This window comes from Triticum dicoccoides, chromosome 1B (genome assembly GCF_002162155.2).
Source record: "Triticum dicoccoides isolate Atlit2015 ecotype Zavitan chromosome 1B, WEW_v2.0, whole genome shotgun sequence".
In the NCBI taxonomy this organism is placed as follows: domain Eukaryota; kingdom Viridiplantae; phylum Streptophyta; class Magnoliopsida; order Poales; family Poaceae; genus Triticum; species Triticum dicoccoides.
The window spans coordinates 9,787,907-9,796,782 of NC_041381.1; the positions used below are offsets into that span (position 1 = coordinate 9,787,907).

Below are 8,876 nucleotides of genomic sequence, written 5' to 3' on the forward strand. Positions count from 1 at the left end.
TTCTGGTAACGGGACAGCACATTTATTGTTGTGTGAAATGGAATATGAATTGTGGGTGCAAATTAGTAATGCATGTTTTTTTTTGGGTGTGTGTATTGTTAGGTAGCCAAACTTGTTGCTCTTCCAAAAACCATCTAGTGGGATTAAACAATTGTCTGGTGCTGTGCTGGTTATTGATAAAAAATCAACTCAACAAAAAATCTTCTTGTGCCACTGGGCTACAGGAAACATGACACCAACCAGAGGCCCTAAATCACAGTTCAGTTTACGAAGCAATCACAGGTAGCAGGGTGTTGCCACCATCAGTATCAAATCGAAGCAGATAAAAAATCACAGTTTACAAAGTTTCTCAGTCAGTTGAACCAAGTCTTGGCAACCAAACAACAAATACTGGATGCATACGTAGATATAAGTATCCCAAATTCTACTAAACCCAGGAAATGCTCAAGTTCGTGAATTAATCCACACCACAAGTATCTGAATCTTAACAAGATAATAAATAAAGGTCAAAGTTGGCGCGCCCTGTTTACTCCTGCATAGTGGGCTGCTGGCGTTCCCTGGCTTCTTGAGCAGCCTCCCTCTGCTCACGGACTAGTCTAGGAATTTCCTTCCATGTCTTCGGTTTAAGTGCCGTTACTGTATATGTCACAAATGAATGATGTCAGAACGAACCGGTACGAACTAATCTAACATGGATATTCATACAACATGACATTGAAATAATGGAGAACAAACATGCTGGCGTGTTTGTTAAATGTGGCATAGATAGAAGGACGTGATGCAAGCATACCTTCATAGCAGGCATCTAGTCGTTTGTGTCCGATGCTGCCCAGTCGCTGCTGCAGGCATCTAGGGAGCTTCTTTATAGCAGGGCAGCCTCTAATTTCAAGATACCAGAGAGAACTGTATACTTGCGGCTCATTCGGTAGGGATGCCAGGGTACTGCAGGTTAGAAGATCAAGGACTTCCAGCGATGGGGGGTGCTCTCCCGACAGACACTCCAGCGATGTCAACCCACTGTTGCCCATAATGCGCAGTGTCTTGAGGGATGCAGGCAGACGGAGAGTCCCACCCAACATGCCAGCACAGTCCCATATTGCTAGAATTACGAGATGGGGAGGAAGTAAATGCTCTCTTGCAGTTGGTGCAGTTGGTGCTGGTGGCTCTGGCATGATAGGACTTCTGCTTATGGAGGTAGTGGCTTCTGGTTTCTTGAGCCCACCCAGCTGACATGATAGCACTTGAATGCTATTGCATCTGCAAATTGATATGGTCTTTAAGGATGGAGGCAGACTTAGAACCGCTTGTAAGCTTCCACATCTAGATAAACGGAGATCTTCTAGGCATGGACAAAAGTGATTCATGGGTGAGGATGGCAACTCTGATACAGCTGCACACATGATTGCCTCATTGCAAGAAGACCCCTGGACTAACTCTGAAATGCCCTGCTGCTTGCCGAATATGGACTCAAGCTTAATGCACCCTTCAATATCCATTTCCCTGAGAGATGTCGGGACGTTGAACATCTCTGCTAAACTTGGGCAGTTTTCTAAGCAAAGAGACTCCAGACCTCTCAGGTGCTGACTCCTTTCGGACGCCAATGGCTCAAGAGGAGCTTGTGCATATCCAGTCAGATTTTCACAGTTTGTAATCGCTAATCTCCTCAAGGATACCAAGCTTTGGAACACTTTCTCTGGCCAGTGGACAAGCACATCACATCTATCAATTACCAACTTTTCAAGGTGTACAAAATAGTCCCACGGCTCTAGAGCACCTGGTCCAAAGAATGAGTTGCAGCATCCTAACCCCACAACTGTAAGAGGGGATTCCTGGTTCCATTTCTCCTTGTTGTCCACAGGTAGAATTGAAGTGCACTCAACCTCTGACGGTGTTTCTGTATTTTTTAGCTTCAGTATCAGATTGGTCAATGTGGACAAATATTTGTCCACAAAATGGAAGATCTCTTGCTTGCCATCTTCAATTTTTAACACACTGATTTTTGGTACCTCAGGTAAATCTATCAACAATGGGCATTGCTGAACTGATAGTTTCTCAAGCTGTGGAAAAAATATTTGCTCACCTTCGGCAGCACCATCTCATCTCTGAAAACTCCCCAAGCATTTCATATTGAGCACCTTTAGGGCAGGAAAGGCTGAACGTACCAATCTATAACCACCTACACTACATGGTTCTTGAAGCAATGGTGCTTGAGGTAACGCTGTCAGCTTTGGGCATTTCTCAATTGATAATTTCTCCAGACAAGGAAACAGTATGTGTTCTCCTTGAGTCTCTTCCACTGCAGCCCATCTCTGAAAGCTCTCCAAGTTTTTCATTTTGAGCACCTTTAGGGCAGGAAATGCTGAGCAAACCAATGTATAACCGACTTCACCACAAGGTCCTTGCAGCAATGGTGCCTCAGGTAATGATGTCAGCTTTGGGCATTTCTTAATTGACAGTTCCTCCAGCCAAGGAAACAGTATATGTTCACCTTGAGTCTCTCCGAGTGCATCCCATCTCTGAAAGTTCTCCAAATCTTCCAGTTCGAGCACCTTTAGGGCAGGAAATGTTGAGCGTACCAATGTATAACCACCTTCACCACAAGGTCCTCGCAGCAGTGGTGCTTCAGGCAATGCTATCAACTTTCCACAATTACTAATAAACAACTTCTCAAGCACGGGAAACATTGTCTGTTTTTCTTGCCTCTCATCTATTTCCCACCATCTCTCAAAACCCAACAAATGTTCTAGCATAAGCACCTTCAGTTTTGGAAAAGTGAAGATTGAACTGCATTTGAACAAAAATCGCAATCTTTCACAATGAAAAAGTTGGATCTCAACCATGTTCTGCAACATACCCATGCACTCTCCTCCATAGCCATATATCTTCAGAACCTGCAGCCCATCATGAGGTTCAAAATTGTCGAGCACCTTGCTGTCACTAACAGATTTCCATCTTAGTGTCAGTTCCTTGAGATCCTTCTTGTTTCCAAGGTTTGCCACTTTTGCTTCTGCTTTTTCAACATTCTCTACCTGGCGTAGCTCTAGCTGACCACCAACGTTTAAACCATGCAGCTCTCCAACATCAGCGCAATCAGGGCCAGGAACTCCTGCTACAAAAACTGTGAGTGTCTGCAGCTTAGTGAGATTTCCAAGTCCTGGAGGCATGCTCTTCAACTCCGGACATCCATGAGTGTAGAGGTGGCAGAGGGAAGTCATATACTTCATTTGCCTTGGAAGTCGTTCAAGATAATCGCAGTTGGAAAGGTCCAACACTTGCAGGTTGTATAGAATACTTATATCCTCAGGAAGTGCTTTGATATAACTTTCTGAGAGATCAAGGTACCTCAGGTGATGCAGATACTTTGCTTTGAGTAGAAATGATTCTTTTCTCAAACAGAGCTTCAAGGCATGCAAAGTGTTGTATTTTGATAGATGCTGCAATGAGCTTTGAATAGGACTATCGCATATCAGTGTTTGAATGGCAGGGGATTTTTTCTCCAAAGCATCATTCAAAATACCTTCTGTTTCTTCACATGACAAGAACAAGTGCCGAGCAGTATCTGAAAGCCACTCAATTTGACTTGGTTCCTTAATTGCAACGACACATTCCTTTCCCATAACAGACATTGCAATATCATGCATAAGATCATGAATTTTGCATGTAGTTCTGAAACAATACTGCTGATTTTGCATGTCACCCTTAAATTCCTCTATGTCCAGAAAGAATGACCTTGATGCTAGCTCACTGAAAATATTTTTTCCAATGGTTTCAAGACTATCTTCCTCATGCTCTGGGATAAAGCCATTTGCTATCCATAGTTGGATAAGCTTCTCCACATAATCTTGTAATCCTTGGGAAATATGGCACAGAAAGCAAAGCACTGCTTCATGTGTGCTGGCAAATCATTGTAGCTAAGCTTCAGTATTGGCAAAATTCCAGTTTCCTCAGTGCAAATACTGCTTCTAGATGATACAGCCTTCCATTCTTCCACGCTGGTCTTGGTACGAAGTACAGATCCCAGTGCAGTTGCAGCTAGAGGAGAGCCACGACATCTCTCCACAATCTCACCAACCATCTTGAGTAGCTTGGGAGGCTTTTTATTCTCTGAACTAAATGCTCTGTCTAAAATAATTTCCTTTATGAAGTTATCCTTCAAAACATTGAGATTGTAGGTTCTATCTGTGCCCATAATTCCAGCAACTTGTTTATCACGGGTCGTTGTCAACACTGCACTACCACTGCCACCATGCTGAAGACAGACCTTCAGCCTTTCCCACTTATGGACCTCTCTGTTCCAGACATCATCCAATACAAGGAGATACCTCTGCCCACTGACCAGTTTTTGAAGTCTATCCAGTGCTGGTTTGTCTGTATCATCATTTTTCTTGGGGGATGCTTCAACTATACTCTTAGCCACCGAATTGACATCGAAGGTATCAGAGACGCAGACCCAGAGCTTCAACGGAAAATGCTTCTGAATTTCAGGTTCATTGTATATGAGTTGCGCTAATGTGGTCTTGCCAAGGCCCCCCATTCGAACAATGGGAACCACTGCGAGATCTGCATTGCTAGCTTCACCAAGTAGTATGTCAACAATATTATTCTTATCTTCATGTCTGGATCTGCTGGCAATTTCTTGCGGGTCAATGATGACATAATCTGTCTGTCTCCACTCCTTGGACACTGGTGTCTGCCTCACCTGATTGGACACCAACAATGTTTGCCTCAACCCAAAGTCATGCATCTCTGCAATGAGAACATTGATATCCTCCAGAATCCTGCAAAGCTTGCTACCCATTCTGTGACGGAACACAACACGGTTGTGAGTAGGGAAGAGTTTTATCACATCAAATCCAAGCTTTTTGTAGTGTCCATTCTTCCTGGCTTCACGGCGAAGTGCTTCGTATTTGAATTCATCGAAGACTTCATTTGCCTCATAGGCTACTCTCTTGAGCTCCTGGAGCCAGGCTTTCGCCCCTTCTCTGTTGGCCGTCGCCTGCTCCTCAGCGTCAGTGATGACGTCCAGGATGATAGGAAGTCTGCGTTTCAGAATCATGTGCTGCTTCTCCATTCCCTCCATCACATTGTACTGGTCGAGCAGATAGCTGGATGCCTTGTCCCTGAGCATGGCAACCAGTGGCCGGAGCGCCATGGTGACCACCAGCTCCGCCATTGGAACTCCTGGAAGGAACTCCTCCAACACAGGTGCACTGCAGAAATTAATGAAGAAGAGAATAGTGTGAGCAAGACATTTAGAAGTAGAGCTTGGGATCTGTTCTTGAACAATGACAAGTCAAAATCCAATCTTGCTGCCATAGTTACCTTCACGAGCTCGCCCCTGATCTGCACCCAGGACCAGAAACGCAGCAGCGGTGAGGAAGACGATGTAGCTGTAGGCGACGAGGCACGGAAGCAGGAGGCGACTCCGATGAAGTTATGACTGTAGGCAGGTTTTACTCTGACGAATGGGAGTTGGGAGATTTTTGTTGGATCGTGAAGCTTTTGGATGGGTGGGAGTAGGATTCGGGGGAGCAGGAGCCAGCTTGATGGGGAATTTTGGAGGAGACGCGCTGTGGCTGTGGCTGTGGCTGTGAATTGTGAAAATGGAAGCTAGCGTGGTGGCATGTGCTATGATACTCTTGCAGGCCAGCAGATGATCATTATTTGGCTGGCCTGTGTCCCTCTACAAAACGAGTTAGTGCATCACCTAACTATCTAGATAGCTGGCGCTTGAGAGTTAACTCACTGGGCCCTATTGAATGACAAGATAATGATGAGAAATCCTCCCAAAGAAATGTGCATTTAGCTCTTCTTTAGTGGAAGAGCTTGTGCTATGAAGCAATTAGGAAATTAGGAAGTAATCGTAGAAATAAGCTGGGAGCCATTAGCCCAAGACCAGCAGACCCAATTAAACAGCCAAACTGTCAAGTGTCATATTTTTTGTACACAAACCCCCGGAGTTCAAATGAGCTTTGCAAAGAAGATCGGCTTATAACTAGCTAAAAATAAGAAGAATCTTGCTCCCTCCATTCCAAATTAATTGAAGTTCTACTATTGTCCTAAGTCAAACTTTTTTAGGTTTCATCAAGTCTGTAGGAAAATATATCAATATCTAGGATCATAAAAGGTTTTTTTTTCGATAAAGGGTGTTCTTTACTAACTCATAAACAGTTAGCATAATCTTTTCAATTGGAAATGGTATAGAAGAGCAGTAATACAAGTGAGGCAAAGTTTCAGTCTAGACTGGAGAGGAGAATGGTGTGAGCAAGATGTGCTTGCTTGTGACTTGTGAGGAAAATGGGAGCCAAACGTGGTGGCATGTGCAGGGCGGAGGATCACCATTATTTGTGCAGTACAGAAGTAGCTGGTGGTTGAGAGTTAAGTCATTCAGCAGTGCCTGTAGCACGGGTGCCCACACTCTTGTTGTAACCCCACCCAGATTTACTTCCCAACAGGACCAAAGCATGCAGTGGCCCTGGCTTAGGACAATGATTGTACCTCAGTTTCTAGAAGGCTCAAGCCTTACAGCATCCAGTCCCTACGCGGCAAAGAAAAGAAATGCCGATCAAGATAAACAAATGTGACAAACGGAGCCATGACCAACATCAATTATTGAATTTATATAGAAGGGTAAAGCATACCACAATTTACAAGAAAGTGCACCAGGCAAGACTTGTCTGATCATTTAAATAGAAGAGCTTATACTGACTGGAGCAAGTAGCATTGCAATTCTTCACCATCAACCCTTTCAAGTAGAACTTGCCCCAGAATCATGGACCTTTGCAGAAAAAGTACAAGTTAGAATACAATATTAAGGGCATAAGATGATTAAATGTGTCATCATTTGCAGAAAGTCTTTTAAACTAAGAGGTAGGGCAATCATCTATGTCTAGGGTATGCTTCTACCAGTGAAGTCACTGGTCATGTTCAAGAGAGAGATGCTGCGACTGATACAAGGTGTAGTTACACTCCTCAGTTATTGGGATTATGGGATTATAAGCTGTTGACACATGAAACAAACATAGAAAGTTGGTAATCTGTCTGATGCATCATCTTATTTATTGGCCATCCAATACCCGTCTTTGTACCGCATTGTTCAACGACGTGAGGTGTTCGTCGTTTCGGTACTTCAATCTAGCCCCTTTAACATTCAGTTCCGACGAACGCTAGCGGGCAATCGTTGGGAAGAATGGCTCCGTCTAGTTAGGAGACTGATGGAAGTCCAGCTTTCACAACAACCCGATGAATTACACTGGAAGATGACTAAGTCTGGAGCATTCACGGTTAAATCAATGTATATTGATGTTATTAATTCGAACTCCATTCCTACGTCCAAGCATGTTTGGGATGTCAAAGTTCCTTTGAAAATAAAAGTGTTTATGTGGTTTGTTCATAAACAAGTTATTTTAACTAAGGACAACTTGATTAAGCGTAATTGGATAGGACCTACTAGGTGTAGTTTCTGCGATCGGGATGAGACTATCAAACACCTCTTTTTTGATTGCCCGTTGGCCAAGGTTCTTTGGCAGACGGTCCACATTGCTTTTAACATCAATCCACCGAATTTTGTTAATGCGTTATTTGGGACATGGCTTAATGGGATTGAGCCTGACTTAGCGAAACATATTCGGGTTGGAGTTTGTGCTTTGCTGTGGACTATCTGGAATTGCAGAAATGATCTGGTTTTTAACAGAATATCATGTATACATTTTTTGCAGGTCTTATTCCGAACTACGGCACTGATCCGTTCGTGGTCGCTACTCACCCAGACGGAGGCCAGGGAGCATATGGTTACTGGGTCTTTCCGCTGGGAGATGGTAGCTCGGGATATCTTCAACCGGTTTGGATGGCGGTCATGTAATAGGATAGGCATTTAGTATCTCTATCTAGTTTTAGCCAGCCGGTTGTGGCGTCGTTTCTTGGCTAGTTGATGTTTCTAGCCCTCTTTGGCTCTGTGTGAGCTTTTTGTGCTTTTTTTATTACTTTTGAAGACCTTTCGTACCATGTTGGCATTACTTTATTCGGTTAATAAGATGGCCGTATGCATCTTTCTGATGCAGAGGCCGGGGAGTCCCCCTTTTCTAAAAAAAAAACAGAAGGGACCTACTAACAGGAAAGTTGAAGTACACGAGTTAACTGGTGCTGGCATGAGGCACATGCAACCAATTTATTATCATGCCCTGTCACATCACATCATTGTGTACGAGGCTACTGCTGCCCACACTGGTGGAGCACGGGTGCCAACAGTGCCACGCCGTATTAAACATTCAGACGATCTTTGAACCCCACCCAGTGCTCACACCTGCCAACTGCATTCCTAAAGCATAATCAACTGAGCAACCAGTGGTCCTGATTTAGAACAATGGTTGTCTACAGCATGCAGCCCACACAAAATGTTTTAAGATTTGAATCAAGACCATTGATGTAATTAATCTTTGAACGCCAACCAGATTTAGAACACTGCATTCCCATCTGACCAAAACATAATCTGATCAAATGTAATAAGACACGATGGATTTTAAGGCAATCTTGAATATAGATAACTCTTGAGGCACAACACCGTAAAAAGCATAGGCGTTAAACGAACTGGCTGAAACGAACTTATCAGAATAAGTCAATTAAAGCAACTAAGACAAGTTGATCCATATATATGGTTCTTGTTTTTCTAGCATTGAAGGACAGTAAAAAGTGAGCATGTTAATAATGTAACAAGTTTTACACCCGTCATAATAGAGCACTAATTGATTCTGTCTAGCGTGATGAACTCTTACCAGAGTTTTAAACCTATCTTTATCTTCATCTCCATCCACCCTAGCAGCAAACTGTTAACAGAAACCACAGTACATAATGAGAGTTTACATACCAGAAAGCGTAGA

The 8,876-nt window shown here is 43.5% G+C and overlaps 1 pseudogene; it reads right to left on the reverse strand.

The window, feature by feature from the left end:
• Positions 1–311: 311 nt before the first annotated feature.
• On the reverse strand, positions 312–5,668 carry LOC119315520 (annotated as a pseudogene).
• Between the last annotated feature and the right edge of the window lie 3,208 nt (positions 5,669–8,876).